Source organism: Ambystoma mexicanum, chromosome 4q (assembly GCF_040938575.1).
Source record: "Ambystoma mexicanum isolate Mex_15411 chromosome 4q, UKY_AmexF1_1, whole genome shotgun sequence".
Lineage (NCBI taxonomy): Eukaryota > Metazoa > Chordata > Amphibia > Caudata > Ambystomatidae > Ambystoma > Ambystoma mexicanum.
The window spans coordinates 671,961,003-671,980,754 of NC_090928.1; positions in this window are offsets into that span (position 1 = coordinate 671,961,003).

Below are 19,752 nucleotides of genomic sequence, written 5' to 3' on the forward strand. Positions count from 1 at the left end.
AAACCGGCCATTCACCCTTCAAGATTGCTATTCTTGTGAACATAAGAGGGAAATGAAAACGCCACAGAGCATTCAATTCTGTGATAATGTTCACTGCGATGCCGGCACTTCATTTAATGATCATTAGTCTGATTGTTGTAGATGTCCCTGAAACTTTACTGGCGTATGTGGCTGCAGTGTGGCTAAAAGTGAAGCTCGCTGTTAAGTCTGAACCTTCATCTTTATGATTCATGAAGAAACTGTGACAAAGTAATGACAACCCTGCAGGAGTCCGAGGATGAGTAGTGATTAAAGCGCCTACTCAGCCCTCACACTACTACAGACCAACAGTGATCCCAATTACAAAGATGAAAGAGGCACAGTCACGACAAATGTATCATTTGCCTTTTGTAGTAATGTGGGCCAAGGGCAGCAGTATGAAGGCGACAACAGTAGCAACCCAAGAAGCAATAGAACAACATCCCAAAATAAAGGGTGTCCAATCAAGGTCCTATACATATATATTTAATTAAATGAATACACACCACTATGCAATATAACTGTTCTAGAAAAACACTACCAGAACCCACCCTTGTGGAAAGAGCACAGAATATACAAAAGGTAGAAGCAGCAAGCAAACTCTGGGCAATGCAGCAGGAGACAAAGGGAAGACATTGCAACAATGTCACTTCAAAGGATATGTCTTGGTAGAAAAGGGTGCAAATTAGTAGCTCATCAGTCCCAACGGTTAGCCATGAGGGTTGTTCTTAGACTGTTTGAGGCAGAAAAACCAGGCTTCTCAGAACTGTAAATATGGGTCAAGCCAGGGTCGAGTGCAGCGTGTCGCAGTGATCCAGCATGGAGTTAGTGTCGGGTTCGAGATGAAGCTATGTGCAGATCGATGCAGCGTTCAAGTGATGCAATTCGATCAGGCCACCCCGGTCAGTCCAACAGCTGAGTTTAGGGTTATGACAAAGATGCTGGTGGTTTGATGCATCGTTTCAAGACGTGCCAGCTCAAAGACTTGCACAGCAGTAATCTTGTTGTTCAAGCCAGAGCAGGTGACATGCTCTGCTGGTATGGTGCAGCATGGAGCCAGCTGGATGAAAGCAGCAACAGTGGCCAAAGAAGGTCAACGAGAGTGCCAAAAAACAGCACTGCGGTACCTGGTGGTTCAAAGGTGTTGTAACTCAGTCAACTTGTTTGTGAGGACGGTTGGCTTCTTCTAGTGTTTGCGAGTCCCAATCCAGGGGATCAGGGACAAGATTATACCTTTTCCCCTTCACTCCCACCAGGGGAGGCTAGTTTGCCTCTACAGGAGGCCTTCACATCCAGTGAGCACCCTGGGTATTGGTGCAGCTGGCATAGAGTGCAGCTCTTGGTCCAACAGCAGGACACCCCAATGTTCCCCGGGGATGGTTAGGGAGCAGAGCTTGCCTCTGCCTTGAAACACCTACCTTCACTTCACAATTGGGTGACGTTAGAAAGGACTGCTTTTCCCATAGGGGCCAAACAAATTCTTCTTCAAGGAATCTAGGATGGACTGGGAGTCACCTTCCTTATAAAGGCAAAAGGCCACTAAGGAGTGGATAAAAGCCAGCCTGATTTAAGGCATCCAATCCCTGTCAAGGTACAAGTGACCTTTGCCTCCCTGCATCATATCCAAAGTGCTTTGCTCTGTAGGAAGTGTAGGAGACAGGAAAGAAAGATCAGTGTCACAGCTGACTCAAAGAACAATCCAACACGCAGAAGCAGTTCAAGGGTTTTTGGCTCTATGGACGTTCCTCTCTCTGTCTCTCTTATCTAAAGGCACCAATATCACCCTAACTCAGGTGTCCCTACCCCCTGTGTTAGTATATACGGAATATTGCTCCCTACAGCCTAGTTTTTGCCTTATGCTAGAAGGGAAGAACATAAAGGCCAGTACCATATCTGTCTAGCCTCCCACGGGTACTTCCTAACTGACCCAACACTATCCTGGGGTTAGTGGTCTAAAGGGGATAGTGGGTTGTGTTGTTCAGATACTTGCCCGATATACGCTGCTTCCTCGCATGCTCATGTAGTCCTTTCGCTGCTCCTTCCACCGATGTTCTCCTCTCACTACTATTCTGTCCCAGCTCCCCCCACATTCACTCCTACTGCCTGCATCTTCCTCCTCTGTTCCTCCAACGTCTTTCACACCTTCCAGGGTTACCTACTGCTACCCCCTCCAGCCTACTGCTCCCTCCTCCCTACTGCTGATACTCCATCCTCCCCACTACTACTCCCTCCTCCACACTGCTACTCCCTCTTTCATACTAGAACTCTCTTCCACAGTATAACCCCTCATCCATACTACAACTACCACTCCACCTACCTTCTTACTCAAACACCCAACTTTCACTCACACATTCAATCCACAGTCACTCTCTAAATTGTCCACTCTTTCACGCACATTCACAACACAGAACCACTTGCACTCATTAACCAATACTTCACCTTCTCTAGAAATCGCCTCCACACTCCTCTTCTTCCTTTCTCCTTCTGGACTCTTTGTTTGACACTTCTTTCTCCAACCTCACCTGAGCCACACACAACTTCCTGTTTCCTGCTGCCCATTTCATGCTTCCCCTTCTCCTACTGTCGGATCACTTGCCCTAGGCAATACTTACCTGTGTTCCCCTCCCGGGATGTGGAATAAACAACAAAAAATGAAACAGCTGACTAAGCACGGCACATGTCCTCCAAGCAGTGCCACTTCAGAAAAGCAAGGTGGTCCCGGAATGAGTGTGTCTAGGTTTGTGTTCGGGGCCATGGTCTCGGCTTCCCTAAGGTAGGTACAGCATGGGTGGGGGTCTGTGCCTCTGGGTTTAGTCCTTTGTTTGCTCTAGGGAGTTTGCTGCGGTCTGTGGCCGTTATTTGCTGATGCTGGGCAGCTTTGCGCATTCTGCCTCTGTTAGTGTAGCAGTGCCTTCTCCATCGTTTCTCTTGTCTGGAGTTTATTCTCTGTGTCGGTCACCCAAATGGGCTCAGCATAGGATGCCAGAGGGCTGTTCTGACTCCTTCGGGATCGCCCCCCCCAGGGCTGTTCTGACTCATTTGGGAGGCCCCCCCTCCAGAAAGTGTGTAATGTCAGGGTGTTTTTCTTTCTTGCTGAGCTCTGGTTGTTGTCTTCGTCTGACAAGTTAGGGAGGTTAGAAAGAATCTTGCGTGCCATATATTCACAAAGCATGGTTTGAGACAAAGGGGACACTGCAGAACTACATGCTGGCATAAGTGGGAGGCACGAATCAGGGCCCTCTCAACTGCCACCACCTTCCTCATAAGTTTGAGTTGGTTTTTAATTTCTCCCCAGTTGGCCTCCCAACCGTACTGACTGGGGTTACCAACGCATCTTGACAAGGTCAGGGTACTGGCCTTGTCACAGAAGTCCACAGAAAACCAAGATGGAGGAACCCTTCCTGCAGCCCATCAGCTCTGTCATAACTCCACCCCCTTCCTAAGCCTGCAGCTTCAAAGACCCTTTGGTATGAAACACCCTGGTGTGAGGCTGGCCCTATTGTTGTGGGCGAAGCTCTTTGAAGCATAGTTCTCAGACTTCCTGCTACAGGGAGTTTCCTGGGCTGGATCAAAGGAGACACAGCCTTCCCCGCTATTATCCTGCTGGCTGCGGAGAGAATGGTAGTCTGACTAGATTCCAAATAGCCTTTTCATGGCTTCCCTGGGCATGCAGTGTTGAAATGTCTGTGATACAAACCTGATGTGGCTTGAATAATGTGTGAACTATCAGTCACCATACCAAAACCCATGTATGGCTTATTATTAGAGATTACCCTGCCACCAGACCAATAGTTCATGAAAAATGTTATGGTTTTGGATCAGAGACGCAGATTTAAATGCAGCCCCTGTCTGTTATTTCTATTCTGTCACAGTTGCCAAACAGGGCACCTGCAACCTTTGAACCTGCTCTGTGCTTCTGAAGAGGTGGTCCTGCAGATCATGAGACTGACACAACAGCACAGGTGTACACTCTGCTTCAGGCATGGAGTTTTTTGAAAGGGTGGGTCTGATTAGCAGACCACACTTTCTAAGAATGATTACCTACATCATTTTATTATTAGTAAAAAATCAAAAAGGCTTGGGCTTTTACACCCTTGATGGTACTTCTTCACAGAAACCTAATGCCCTTTGTCTGAATTGTAATTAGTTTGTACACTGTTACAGGGTGTGCATTGCTATTTATGCACACAGAAGATCTGAAGGAATAATAACAAAACCTAAACTGACAATACATAATTCCATTCAACACTCTACATTTACTGATGGATTTCTCATTTCGTCACTAGAGCACTGATTTTCATTAGTGATTTATGTTCTTTCCCCTTGCTTGAACATAGGTTTGGGATCATGTACCACTACCCACAACCAATCAGGCTGTTTTAGGGGACACTTCTTTTTGCATAGATGGACACAGAAAACTAATAGGGTATTTTAATGATCTGTGCCAGAGCATTCCAAAACTTGGGGGCCATATTGATTCTTATCATATTATGCAGGAAGAGAGCATCAGGTCTGCACTGTGTGTCATACAGGAGCCACTAGACACCAAGGGTAGCCACCATAATTCATATAGTTTTCATTGCTATTGGTATACTAATATATCTTTCACGCCCCAGCACCGTGGCATACATGGTGTTTAACGGCCCACCTGCCTGAGGTCGGGCTGTGGGCCATTAAACGCCATGTCCGCAAGGCGGTGGGGCGCGAAAGTTATTCACACCTGGGATGTCCGTCAGAATGAAAAAAAATTCCCAATAAAACGCTGCCGCCATAAACATTGAAAAGGGACTTTAGAAAAGGGCAGCCATTGAAAACATGTTAAAAAATAGCCACCGTCATCTGAAAAGGGACATAGTACCTTTTTGATTTTTATGGCGGCAGCCATTTTTGTTGATGTTTTATTTCTTCAATACAGTGGGCGGTGAATGCAGAATCACGCCCCAGAAAGGCAAATTCTGATTGGTCACTCTGCCTTTCCCGGGTGCGAATAAAAGTCTCAGCTTTCCATCTAGTGTGTCGCGAGCTGTCACAGATACAGAGATGGCTGCACTTTTGTGCATCACCACCTCCCGCAGGACCATAAAAGAAACAAGGGCCAAGCATTCTGTAGAACAGTAACCCGTTTGGGGAAGCAGTTAGAGGTCACCAGTGACCCCTCTCGCCCATATGATGTTTTCCTTCGCTTTTACATGCTTCTTTAATATTTGTATGTATTTGTTTTTCAGGTAGGATTTTTTTATGCACAGCATATGATATTTTTAAGGTCATAGTGTGTATTATGTCACTTCCTGTAAAGTAGTCAATGTCAGAGTTCTTACAAAGACACTTAAAGTGATTTCATTCCTGGAGAAGGCCAGTCAAAGGATGCATGAAGTCACTAGGTTTTTGGTTGAAAAAAAGTCAGCAGCATCTGCCTCCTCCCCTCAGCCACGCTGATGATCTCCTCAGTGTCCTCCTACTCATGAGGTGTCACCTGGATGGTATGGCTACCTCCTGAGTACACTTTATAGGGGCAACACCATCGCATCTGGGGATGAGTATGGCATAGAAGGTGTGACCGTAGTGGCAGTAGTTGTGCACACTATGGTGTACACGTGCAGTGGGCTGTTGGATTTTCTTTTCTTTGGTTGCAGCATAAGACGATATTATACCTGACACTTGTAAAGGGGAGCAGCAATTAAGAGTGCATTGTGTTGCAGGCATTCGTTTCCCCATACAGATCGGTTCCATGTCTTAAAATCGTGGCAAAAATGGCAGTGAATACAACATTTCGCAGCAGAAATGCTGTGGTTTTGCCGCCACAATCATGTAAAGGATGCGGGGGACACCCCGACAACCCCTGCTCCCCTTAAATGGTATAATGGGGTACAACTTTACCGGGTCAAACCACAGCATTTTTGCCGCGTTTTCTTTTACCTGCAACATTTATGCCACGATATTATTACCTGATACCTACAGATCTATATAGTTGATACATAGATTAACTAAATTCATTTGATGGCAAGCAAGAAGGGGCGAGGCCTGTCCAGTCTTTCAATTTCCATGCCTTCTTTAAAACCATATGCAAAAGCTATGTCAGTCTTTCCACACTATTACTTTTTAGCATTTATATAAGCCTTTCTAAAATGTGATACTATTTTCGCCAATGAGACAAGGTGGGCGTGTAAAGAAAACTTCAGTCTCTCCTTGAATGTCTCACTTTTGTTCATGATGGCACACAAATCATTAAAAAAATAACCCTAACAATTCTTATATTCATGTACATATGGTGAATAGTCATCAAATCCACCTTCTGATCCCACGTTTACTGTGATCCCAATTGATGCTGCCTTTTATCATCTCACTATTCCTGCTTGGTACTACTACTCGCTAGAGAATCATCAGCTGGCCCTATTTAAAGTAATACAGGAAACACTTGCTGTAAGTCTGGTGTGTGTGGGCCATCTGTCTAGATCCGCCTTGATGATTAAGTAAAACATGACTTTAATCTTTTAAGAAACAGGGATGTCAATTTTGATCAGAAATGACTTACAATAACACATTCACAGATGGTGGAGGCATTCCCACGAAGGGTGCCTGTACATAGCACAAAGATGAGAACAAAGTCGTCATCCACTTTATGAGGGTGTAAAAAGTGGTACGTGTACCAGGACAAAACAAACCAAATGGAAAAATGTATATATAAGAAAAAAGGTGACTCACAAAGGTATTATTAACCTGAAATGGCACATACATCAAACTAAAGAAGATTACTGAATAAAAACACAAAGTTACATCATTTTGCATCACTGGAGGCAGTGGTGGGTTCTGGTAGGAAGGATGGGGGAGAGAGCAGGGGCAGCTCTCTCTTTAGCAAGTAAGTGAAGTTCAAGTCGAGGTTTCAAGAGAGCCAGAGTTGGGCTGGCTTTGATTGTGATGTGCAGTGGGTTCCAGTGAATCGGATGAGTAAGGAGAAAGACTGGAAGTGAGACGAGGCACAGGGATAGTGTGGGACAGAGAGTTTGAGTGCAGAGGAGGATTTGAGGGAATGAGAGAGTGAGAAACTGAGATACAATTAGCCAGGTACTGAGAAGCAAGACCATTGACAGCTGTGTAGACTAGGAGAAGGAATCTTAAGGGAGCGGTTGTACTTGGAGAGCCAACCTGCATGTTGTCGGTTGGTAGAAGTGGGGGAGGATCGGAGTAGCTTGAAGAGAGTATGAATAGACACGTTGAAGACTTTGTTGACAGGGAGGAAGGAGCAGAGAGGAAGGCCAAGGAGTAGGCTTGAACAGTGTGAGGTTTGCTGAGTATGAGGGTGGAGATTAGAGTTTTTGAATAGTGGTTAGTAAGAAAAGGACATATTTTCTGAATGTTGAGGAGATTAATACGATCAGCATAGGCAGTAGTAGTGATGCTGCTGGAGGTTGCTATTAAAAAGTACTCTAAGATTGTGAGCCTTGATCAATCGAGCAAGAAGATCAGTTTGGAAAGAGGTAGAAGAGGGGAGGGATCGCATTGAAAGCTGGGAGAAATATGACTTCCATTTTTGAAGAGTTCAGCATGAGGCAGCAGAGAGCCTTGCAGTGACGAATTGCAATGAGACAGTTCGTAATCTGTTCTGAGATGGCTGTGGTGAAAGAGGGAACGGTGAAAACTATGTGAGTGTCATCAGCAAAAAGGTGCTAGCTAAAGGAAGAGAAGGAGATCCTTCTTTTAAGAGCAGAGCTATAGTGGGTGAAGAGAAGTGGTACAAGCTGATCCTTGGGTTTGCTGAAAGGGGGAGTAGTGTAGTCTAAGGTTTGCAAGTTCCAAGAGATTTTAAAGGATTGACCTTCCAGGTAAGAGGTGATCCAGGCAAGAGCAGATTAGGTCCCGGAAATTGAGAAGGCAGAGAGAGGAGTGGTTGACAGTGTCAAAAGCAGCAGAGTTCTAAAACGAGGAGTATAAAAGAGAGCTTGGAGTGGTCAGCATCAGAGAGAAAGTTGGAGTGATTACTATGGAAGCCAGATTGAAGTGGCTCTCTAAGGCCATTATCTCAAGGTACTTAGTGATACGGCTGAAGACCATCTGCTCAAGGCCCTTTGAATAATGGGGAAGGAGAGAAACTAGGTGACAGTTTGCTGGGAAGTTTGGGTCAGCAGAGGATTCTTCCCATAAGGATAAGTAAGAGAGTTGCAGATTTGAAGGAGAAAGGGAAGAGTCCAACTAAGAGAGCGAGAGGTTTAAGTACCCAGATAGATAAGGGCAAGCAATTTAATCTAATTTTACCATTTGGGGAGCAAAGGGGTCAATAAGAGTGCAAGCTGGGTTGGCACTTGGAAGGATGGGTGCTAGTTCAACAGGAGAGGTGGGGAGAAGTTGTCAAGAGTAGAAGATGTGGTGGAGAGAAGAAGGGCTGGGGAAAGAAAGAGAGAGGAGGGCTGTGTGAATGACACAAATTGTAATGATTTTAGAGGAAAAGTAGTGAACAAAGTCATTAGCAAAAAGGTGAGGAGGAGATGGATATTGGCTTGGGAGGTGTGAGCAAAGAATGAAGGTTAGATGAAAGTTTGAGTGCATTGCAGAGGTTAGGGTAGCAAGGAAATGTACATGGGCAAGGAGTAGAAGAAGAGTAGGTGTCTGTCATTTTCACCAGTGTCGTAGCGCATGGCACATGTTTGTTTTGAGACTCTGGATTTCAGAAGGTGATCTAAGGGTAAGGATGTCAAAGCAAAGGTGTTAATGTGCAAGCAGGATAGTGTTGGTCAAATTGAGTCATAAGTGCATCAGAGAAAGCATGGCCAATTGAAGAGGCATAAATGGGTAGGGGAAAAAGACTGGAGAGAGGTCCTCACATCATCAAGGTAAAGGGCAGGAGACTCCTACCTGAAATTCCTCTTAGCCATTGAAGAGGGGCGATAGAAGGTGGAGGGACCAAGATGTTAAAGTGAACAATGGAGTGATCAGAGGGAGAGGGGTCAATGGAGAGTTCAGAGGAAGAAAGATAATTAGAAAGAAAGGCAAGGTCAAGAGGGTTCCCAGCAGACTGGGTCGGCTGCAATAGAGGAGGTGGTCAGATAGGAGGGAATACATTTCAAGGCAGTTGGTTGCAAGCTTTTGGGAAGTCCCCCAGCTTGACAATAAGGATTTCAATAGGAAGTGACTCAAGGAGAAGGTTCAGATCAGGGAAGAAGGAGTTGAAAGGACCAGGGGGTTGATAGAGAGCCAGAACAGTGAGAGTTTAAGTAGGAAGGAGTGGAATAGTGACACATTAAAATGAGGATGAGGTGATGCCAGACAGGGAAAGAGGGGCAGTGTTGAGGGCCTTATTGATTAGGAACTCCACACTGCTACCCTTCTCAACAGGTCAGGGAGAGTGGGAGAAGGTAGCAGAGTCTAGGTGGAGAGCTGCTGGTGTAGCAGAGTCATGAGGTGAAATACAGGTTTCTGGTATAGCAAGAAGTGAAAGTTGAGGGTGATAAAAGTCAAAGTGGTCAGTGATGTAGGAAGACTTGTTGCAGAGGGATTGTGCATTCCAGAGGCCAACTGAAAGAGTGATAGGAAGTGGGGGAGAAGAGCAGGTGTTATGCAGGAGCCAAGAGGGATGAATTTGGTTTAGAAGTGCAGGGGGGAAGGAAGGAGTTCGAGACTCTTACCCGGTACAGCGAATGATGGAGAGGTTCTGCCACGTTGATGCTGAAGGCTATAAGAGAAGGGAAGGGTATTAGTGAGTAGAAGGTGGAATGGAGCAAGGTCATGGTGCATGATAAAGGGTAGAATAGGCAAGTAAAGACAGCAAAGAAAGCGTGCACCCCACTAGAGAGAGACGGTAGGTGGGTGAGTGGAAAGGGAAAGGCTGGATGGTTGGCTGAGAAGAAGCAGGTATTATTTCTGAGTTAGGTTTGAATGTGGCTATAGATAGCCAAAAGACAGTTAACCGGCCCAAAACAGGAATGTTCCTTGGTACTGTAAGCTAACAGAAACTCTGATGTAACGATAGTTGATTGGATGAAGGATCCCTATATGTGGAAGCTGAACTCAGGTAAAGGGTGTGCTCAGCTAACTCCTGGCTTGAGCAAGGACTCTGGCCCTAGGCCCTTTCCGGCCCGAAAAGGCCGAAAACATGGAGTTGTCCATTACTGCCTTTGACCCACAGCTGCAGGCGCCTGGGCTGCACACTCAAGGGAGACTGAATAATGGAGGCAATGGGTCACATGAGCCTCTGGGAGCTAATCACAGCAATTAAGATGGCTTCCAGACTTGCACGCAGCGTCCTGGGAGGTGTAGGACACTGTGTCATCCTACTTCTCATATTGCTCACCAGAATTCTGAAGAATTTGGCATGGTATTGCCTCTCCTGCAATTTTTGGTTCCATGCATGGAACAGTCTCTGACTGTAACTCATATCTGACTTGTTCATCCACTGCAGACTCTAAACATGGTTGCTATCTTTTTAGATCTGGCGTCTCAGCATCTGAAGCTTCTCAGGACCTTTTCTTCTACTGTTCTGCCTGCTACCAGATGTTAATTTCTTGTTCTCCTGTACTTCTGCAGTACTGTTCCTCAGGAGGGAGGCAACGTGCTCTCCTTGGAAGAAAGATGATGCGAAGCTACACAGGTTCGATCCGCGGGTCCACGCTTAGAAACCTCTGGGTATTAAGTGCGTTATAAATAACCGATCATCATATCCAAGAACGTGCTCTTCCGCAATCTGATCTAATGTAAAATTTGACCCATTTGGTGCATTTCAAAATTTCCAAATGAAAAAATAAATATTGTGGCACAAGGTGACTTCTGGTAATAAAATGTACAATTACCTTTGTGAAATATACGTTGGTTGATACATCAAAAAACTTCCCAGTTAATATGAACCAGAGTCAGAATTTATAACAATTTGTCTCAATCACTGGATTCGGAACTATATGAAGGTATAGTAACTGTTCAGGCTAAATGCTCAAGGGGAGATTAAACTCTGAAAAGGGAGGCAGAAGGAGTGATGCAAATGACTTACGCCAATCAATGGAACGATAAGTACACATTTCCCCCCTGCACATTCACTTTGCCTAGATTACACTTTGGGGGTCATTACGACCCTGGCGCTAAGTGGTTAACGGCGCCGTAAAAGGCTGCGGCGCTGTTAACCACTTAGCGCCTTACTACGAGGTCCCTTTGCTGGACCCGACCTGAACAGCTGGTCTGGACCAGCCATTAAAGTAGGCACCGTAATTGCTGCCTTTCCCATTCCCATTGAGCCCTTTGGGGCAAAAATGGGAATGGGGAAGGGCCATGGGGAAATGGGGAAATACCGCCCCGCCAACCTTGGAATGGGGCGGTATTTCCCCATTTGACCATGGCGGACTCGTTACAACACTGGCACCAACCATAGTGCTAATAGCGCCATGGTCTAGCACCGGTGTTGTAATGAGGGCCTTTATCATGGACAGTGAGAGTGGATCAATAGTTCCATGTTTTGAGTAACTGATGTGAGTCTGGTGTCCTTCTTGCTAACACTTCATCCTATTCTGGCTATAAATATTGTCCCTGAATATTTTTGCTAAAACGTGACTTGGCTTAGAAACAATATTGCTAGATGGGGCCATGGAGACATGTTTGTTGGGTCGGGGCTAGGAAGAGGAAGTTGGGTCTCCCTGTAATATAACATGACATTTGAGAAACTATATTCAGTACAAAGATATTTACAGACCCAAAAAGTTGCATGGATCCATTTACGCTGTGTGTTAGCTATAGAAGAAGCAATCTGTTCCCCCTGGTTGCTTCTAGATCCCTTTCTGTCAAATGACACCCCTTCGCCTGTTGTTAGCTCCCTGCAGCACCCATGTATTGATTCCTTGGGATCTTCTTCCCTTGCCATCTGCTTCTTCCTACGACTTGCAAAGTGCTCTGTTGCTTCCCGAAGCTAGGCGCGTGCTCATTAAATACCCTAATACTAATAATAATAATAATACGCTTTTTAGTTAATCTGGAGGATGTCGCTAGACAGGCGTCCCACACACTTTCAATCGATGCACGCTAATGACTACCTGGAGTTGAGTAGTACAAGCGAGGCGGGGTAGTCAAATCATTAAAGCCTTATATCTTATGTAATTGCTGGTGAACATGAGATCAGATAGTGCTTTCGATGCAACCACTTATGCCATGTATAAATTCATAATCGCCTTTTGGGTGACCTTTATTTCATAATTTGCTTACTGACATCAACAAAGACAAGTCATTTGAGGAAATATCATAGTATTGTGAATAGGCCCAACATATTTGATTGTTGCTATTATATCTGATAATCAAGGTCGATTTAGCTATCACGTGATTTACTATTTCCTCATGTGTTAATATTTGCCCAACCACTTCTTGTGGAATGCTATTCCCAGCATTTATGACCCTTTCAGAAAGGAAACATGTCACTCCCAAGTAACGCCAACAAGGTATATCTTGTAATAACCTAGCATCCCATATTAAAAGCCTCACGTTTCAAATTGCATGCATAATGAACATATACTGACATACTAACTCTGCTCCTATGTTTCATTCTCTATGGCTAGAAATCTTTGCAGAACTGGTGCAGACCTTACACAATCGTGCTATGTCTCATCTGGTTTGTCTACAGCCTGCTTTACTCTTCTGCAGATGTGATCTCCAGAACTCAACGTTACACTGTAGTTCAACCATCACTATTATTTGGTATTAGCATAATTGACCTAAAAATATTTGACCTAAAACATTTCTTTTACCTTTTTTTTCGGTCAAATTTTATTAAATATATTTATGGGGTGGGTAAGGGTATAGATAAGGTTGAGGGGAAGTTGGGTGGGGTTACAGGGGTCCCCCCTGTATTTTAGGCCAATGAAAAGGGGTCAAATAAATTAGATCAAATGTGATTAGGTCAAATGTTTTAGGTCAAATAGACCTAAACCCCATTAATGTATACAGTTATTATACAACTGCTAGTAATACCATCTCACAGATCATTTCTAATGTTCTTCACTGTTAACACACTACCTTGTTAAAGAAACTGTTTGAAAGTTATCAAAACAATGGATAACCTAACCAATGCCTCCCTCTTTGTCATGGCCTCATGTAATGTTGGCTCCTCCTTTCTTGCTCTCTTGATTCTTTGCTGAATGGCGTTACACTTAGCAGCATCCTTCTCTACTAGCATGCAGTTCTCTGCCCATTTGTCAAATGTTCACAAATGTATCCTCCGTTTTATAACAATCCCCCTGTGACATGACCTTGGTTGATGATGGTAAAGTCAATGGTAAGATGCATACCTTTGCTCTCTGTCCATTTTTCCATGCTGCGGAAAGAGGAATTGAAGACCTTGGCTTTATTTGTCATCCTTATGGAATGCTAACAGTTGCCACACTCAACTGAGAGGGAATATGCTTCTACAATACTTGTGATCTCTTGACATCTAGCCAACACAGTGCTACTTGTGAGGCTTATTATATTACCCGTAAGTCTTAAGTGGGGAACAGAGGCATCTTTTTGCTGAAATACATAGAAGAGTACTGTCCATTATTGTATAGTAAGTTCAGTCCTCAGCCACACATCGTACTATAAAGTCAAATAGTCTGGCAGAACATTCCTTGCTAAATCAAAGCTGAAGTGGATCAGGTAGCATTTGGTTGTTCGATCCATCTTTCAATCATAGGCTTCTACTGTGTTAATTGAACTCGCTGTGTTATACCGTAAAAGTAATCACATAGCCCGAATGATATGAATCGTATGTTGGCCATAAGCAAATCGCATCATGTGACAAACTTTGCAAACCAAGAAACCTGAATGTGACCATAGGGAGTCCATTTTGAAATTACCGGCCATTTTATTTTTATTTTAGTAAATGCTTTGCAAAATATATTATATGCTTTAGACTCACGCACAGTGAGAGGCCACGGCTTGAACTCTGAAATACTAACGTAGGCAGGAATGTAGAGCCATGCAGAAATACATTGTTTCCCTCTCAGTGAGGCCTTGAAGCTGTGCAGAAGCCGCGCCTAATCAGTAGTCCAGGTGCCGGTTTGTCTTTCAAGCGCTGTTGTAAAAGGCAGTTAAACATTACTTATATGCAACTAGCGGTGCTCCTTCATGAAGGATGGTATTTCTGCCTCAGAACTGTCTGACCCTTAGCTCATGAGCCGCGGCAAACAGATAACGTTGTATGTAATGTTTCTCTGCTAAGAACAATATATCCTTCCTGTGCCAGAACTCCATGTTCCTCATAACAGAAAAGTGTCTCTGCAGCCTTTGCTGAAATAAATAATGTTAAACATTGAGGCGAGGGTCCTGGAAGCGAGGCAAATTGAGCCAGACATGCAGTGGTGGCGATTCTTGGTTGTGCCTGTATATGGGCAAATTGCATCCTGAGAGACGAATTGGTTGATCAGGTGAGTCGTGCCCCGATTCTTAAACGTCCTGATACTGGTCGAGAGTTGCACTTGCAAGTACAAACGCCCAGGGTAGGAAAAGGGTAAATGGTAACCATGCCTGGGAAATTGTCTTCCTGTCTAGTGAGATTTTTTTCACTGCGGTAGGCAATCTTTGGAAACTGGCCAGATCGCGACACCTGAGGGGTCGCCAGCACATGATATGTACATAAAATACGGAATAGGGGCAATGGTCTTTAATGCGGTTTTGCATAGGCAGACCAGACATGCATCTAACCTTCAGTGGCCGAATAATGGGGGTTTTGAATTAGCACGTATAGAACATTTAGAATCTGTTTTGCTACGAAAAAAGGCCAGACCTGCAGCGTTCGACATTGTAAGAGACTGGAGAAAGGAAGCCAATCTGCGCTTCAAAAGTAGAGAAAAACATGCACATAGACATAAACCAAATACACAAAAAGCGCTAGAGCATGATCAGCAGAAGCATACAGAAGCTATTAGGAACATAGATAGGACCTTCCAATTAGACGTACAGAAAATATATCCTTCACAAGATTTGCATACATCAGACGAACTGATAAATAAGATATTAAATGAGCGAAGGAATGAACATACAATCACTGATCCAGTTGCACCGCCTGCTTATCTATCCCCTCCTGTTGCTACTCCCACAATCCCATCTGCACCTGGAGTAGCCGTCCCATCTGCACCCGTGACATCATTTCCTTCACCTACTTCAGAGCATGAGTTATACGCTTTAGCTGGTAGTTCTGCATCAATGGAGCCCGAAAAAGGAAGTGTTAGACTGAATCGAAATAAGATTAGCAAGGGACGGAAAGACGAACTGAAACAGTGGGCTGAGACCTATATTGATGATGGCGATGAAGTGGCTGTGCAAGGTTCCATATTTGAACATAGAGGCCCTGGTGAACAACAAGTATTGTTAGAATGTATGGTAGATTAACTTGTTAAAATATGGAGTGATTTGACTAATACAGTGGTTCCGCAAGAGTTGCGTGATTTGATTGTCCTTTCCAATTTGCGAAATAATGCGGCGAAAATATGAGAACATGTAGGGCGAATATTTGTGTTTAAGCGACAACTTGATCGATTGCATAAAGAGATAATGAGTAAAAGTGAACCGCGTATGTCATCTGTTCAGCAACGATTTCTCCCGCCGGTGAAACCCGTCAGTGAAGAGATGCGAATTTGTACGCGAGACACGCTTAGATGGATTACAGATGCCGCCATTTCCCCGATTGAAGTGCATGATACATTTAGTCAGTATAACCCAGAGATAAAGAGAAAGGTGTTACAAGTTATGGTGGAGTATTTTTAGGATGAATGTATGAAGAAAAAGGTGTGGTGTCCTGCTGATTTAATGATGATTTATAAAAGAGCATTTTTGCCTGACACCGGAACAACTACTTTTTCTCTTGATTTGGCTTTGCTTCTTAATAGACGAACAGAGGTAGAATCCCTACTCTGCAATTACCCATGAGGGAGGTGCCTCCCACGTTTGTCCCGAAAGTAGAGGTTGCCGCTGATAGAGCGATTCCAGCGTGAACAATAGAAGCCCATTATATCACACAGTTTGTACATGTTCCCTTTTCTAGGCAAGAAGTGAGTATGATAAAGCAGACTGTCCCCGACATTAGGAAAATTCGTGCGGATTCTAAAAAGAAATTGAATCCGTTTTAAATTCATCTGTTTTTACGCTAAGTGACATTGATTTATTGTTCCCTGTGATTCTTCCTGTGGACACATGGAAACAGATTAGAAGTATAAATGATCCGCCAATGTTAGGCGATACATGGGAGAACCTGATTAGAATTGGTAGCGAAAGAAAGGCTTGGGAGAAGCCTCAGCATGTAAGTTTGACTTTGCCTTTACGGATAGTAGAGAAATGGAAAATTTTAGTGCCTGAGAAGAGAATAGTTTGGGATAAATTGACTGCTTGCTTACAAGGCAAATCGGAAGGAGCGACAGATTATTTTAACCGATTTGAAGATGTGTTTGCAGATTTTAGTGGTCGAGATCTAAGTACTGAACCTGAGAAGAGATTTTTTGTTGATACGTTTGTGGGAGGATTGTTACCGAAAATTCAAACATTAATAATGACATCTAAAAGTGCATGGCAAGCAAAATCACAAAGCAAAGTATTACATATGGCCCAATATTATGAGAATTGAGTAAATTCAGAGAAGGATAAGGAAATAAGAGAAAAAGGAGATTTGAAAACCAGAGTGTTACTGCAACAGGGAGCAAACAATAATAGAGCTGGTGGGAACGCACCATCTAGAGTTCAATTTGCCTTAACATCCAACATGCAAGGGGGTCCAAAAGGTATAAATCAATGTGCCTATTGTAGACAAGAAGGCCATTGGCGAGCATAATGCCCGCACTTGCAGAATAGAAACGGGACTATTTCGAGAAGACCATTTAGAGGTCGGCCAGGAATAGCAGGTCCGAATACAAATCAGATGATGCCACAATTTCAGGATAATCAGGTTAATCAAAATCAACAACAGAACACCATGAATGGTGGAAATGTTTTTGATAATCCCTCCAATGCATATTACTCTGGAGACTTTACATCTGATGATGTACTGTTCCATTAGGAAAGCCCGAAACAGGGGTAAGAACCAGTGCCTGTTCCCATTGACCAGAAAGGACCCTACGTAGAAATGAAGGTTGGGAATAGGGAGCACATTTTTCTAGTGGACACAGGTGCACAAAAATGTTCGATTGATCATCAGCGGGTCCAAACATACCACTGTCAGGGCATAAGAATGTCTCAGTAGGGTTCTCGGGTACACCAGTGATTAGTCCAGTTTCACAACCAGTGCCAATTACTTATTTTTTTATTCTTTAATGTGATACAGATTGAAAGTAAATTCAAACTTTACACATAGAAAAACAATTTTCATAAATGTCCTTAAAACAATACACAGGTAATGTTCAACAAATGTGAACAAATATACAAGAAAAAGAAAATAAAAAAAGAAACAAATGAATATAACATGTGCCAACAAGAAGATGCGGAATATCATTGTTATTATTAACTTGACCCAAAATGCTATGCAGACATGTACACTGTACATACTAATATGAGTGTTTACAATAGCAACTCACATCAAGCTCATATATACAGCTTAAGTTCGAGCTGTACCAACAACAAGTCCGTACTGCCCTATATTTTCTTCGCATTGCGAGTCACCAGTTGCTCAAATCAATGGGCCCAGATTTAGCTCAATTTTTAGCCATACATTGTAAAGGGCTATGAACAAATGCATATTACAAGTATTAGTACAGTATAGCCAAAAAGGCATTTCGCAGATAGATTGGGGGTTATGTACAAATTCACCAAGATGCAGTTATATAGTGCTAGTTAGTGACCGGCATTCCGTTAGAAGATGTTTAGCTGTCTCCAAGCATTCAGGTGACTTGCAAAGGCAACAGACTCGCTCAGGGACTGGGATATTTTCTCTCGCTCCCATGATCCTCAGAGTAGGTAATTGTTCCAATCTAAATAGGATGATAAATCGTCTGAGTCTTTTCATAGGGCAGAGGTTCAGATAAGCTTGGGGTTTCATATAAGTATACAATCTGTATTTGATGAAATGATAGCTCTTTAGAGTGCTCAAGTGTGAAAAGTTCTCGAGCCAATCCCAAAGGTCCACCCTTTTCCCAAGTGCTTTATGTATTTCCTTAGTGTAAACTACCCCTCTATGTATTCAACCTATGTCAGCGAGAAATATAGTCATTGCTTTAAATAGGGGTGAAGTGGTGTATTTTTTGACCACCTCTTGGTGTATCACAGACAATAGAGGGTTAGAGCAACAACTAATCATTTTGAGGTACAACCCGGCTCTCCTTTTGAGTACCGTGGCTTTTAGTGATGGAAGACCCAGTTCCAGTCTTATCAAAGCCATCGGTACTCCCGGGGACATTCCCAGTATGCAACGCCAAAATTTGCCTTCGATCACTTGGAGCCAAGCTAAGTCAAACGAGAGAAGGGCTTCAAGGCCATAGGTGATCATGGGCATTAATACTTGTATATAAAAGTGCCGTGTCCCCCACAGCGTAAAGCCACCCTGCTTATTAGTGAATGCAACAATCAATGCAGTAACTTGCGCTGCCCTGATTTTGCGACCTTGTCTGCATAAATGGTAATCGCCATTAGGCTCAATTTCAACTCCGAGATACCGGTAGGAGGGAGCATAAGGTATATTTGTTTTACCCACCCTCAAGTTAACTCGGGAGACTATTTTCCCAGTGAATCTGAGCACTTTAGTCTTATCTAAGTTGATGGTCAAACCATTCCTGCTAGCGTATTCCCATAAGGTAGTATCAGAACGCCGTAGCCCACTGATAGTGTTGTCAAACACTACCAGGTCATCAGTGTATGCTAGTACAGTACAAGGCGCCTCGCCGATTTTGGGTGGGCAATTATCAGTTTCGGCTAGTACTGCCGGAATGTCGTAAACATAGAGGTTGTAGATCAGAGGTGCAGTAACGCATCCCTGCTTTACCCCCCTGTTTTGGATCACTTTTTTAGTCATGTTGCCTTCTTGGTTTAGCCTGAGGCGAGCAGAAGTGTTTTGATGCAGGAGTCTCAAGTATTACAAGAGACCTTCCGGACTTCCCAATGCTTCAAGTTTCAGCCACAGCCTGTCTCTAGGGATGGAATCAAAGGCAGCCTTAAAGTCAATATATAAAGCATACAAAGGAGGCTGCCCCTTAGAGAGCGCCAGTGTGCGAATTATGTCCATTACCATAAAGTTGTGTGAGGTGGAGTAATCCCGCCGAAATCCACACTGGAATTTACTGAGTATGTTGGCCTCGTCAACCCATTTCTGTATTTCGCTTAACAATGAGGCAAAAAGTTTGCCTGATATGTCCAACATTGATAATAGCCTGCAATTGTTGGGATCTGCACGATTGCCCTTTTTGAAAATGGGGATGAGGACTGCTGTTTGCCAAGAATGCGGGATTCTCCCCTCCGCTAAAACCTTTTCAAAGAGAACTGTAAACACCTCCGCCCAGAATTCGGGGTAGTTCATAATCACTACGTTTGCCAGCCCATTCGGGCAAGGGGCTCTTGAGGACTTAAGAGTTTTAATTTTGTTCCAAATGACCACCGGGGAAACTTCAAAGGGCGGGTAAGTAGGGGCATTAGACAAGGGTATCTTTAGAGATTCACTCTCCCCGTGATTACGTTCTTCTAAAATTTTACCCAGGTCTCCTCGCTAATAGGGTTAACTAGTTGGCATTTACCATTCTCCCTAGTCTCGTTCAGCAGAGACCAAATACTGCGAGAGTTCCTAGAGCAAATAGTGAGTATCAGTCTTTGATAGGCACTATTTTT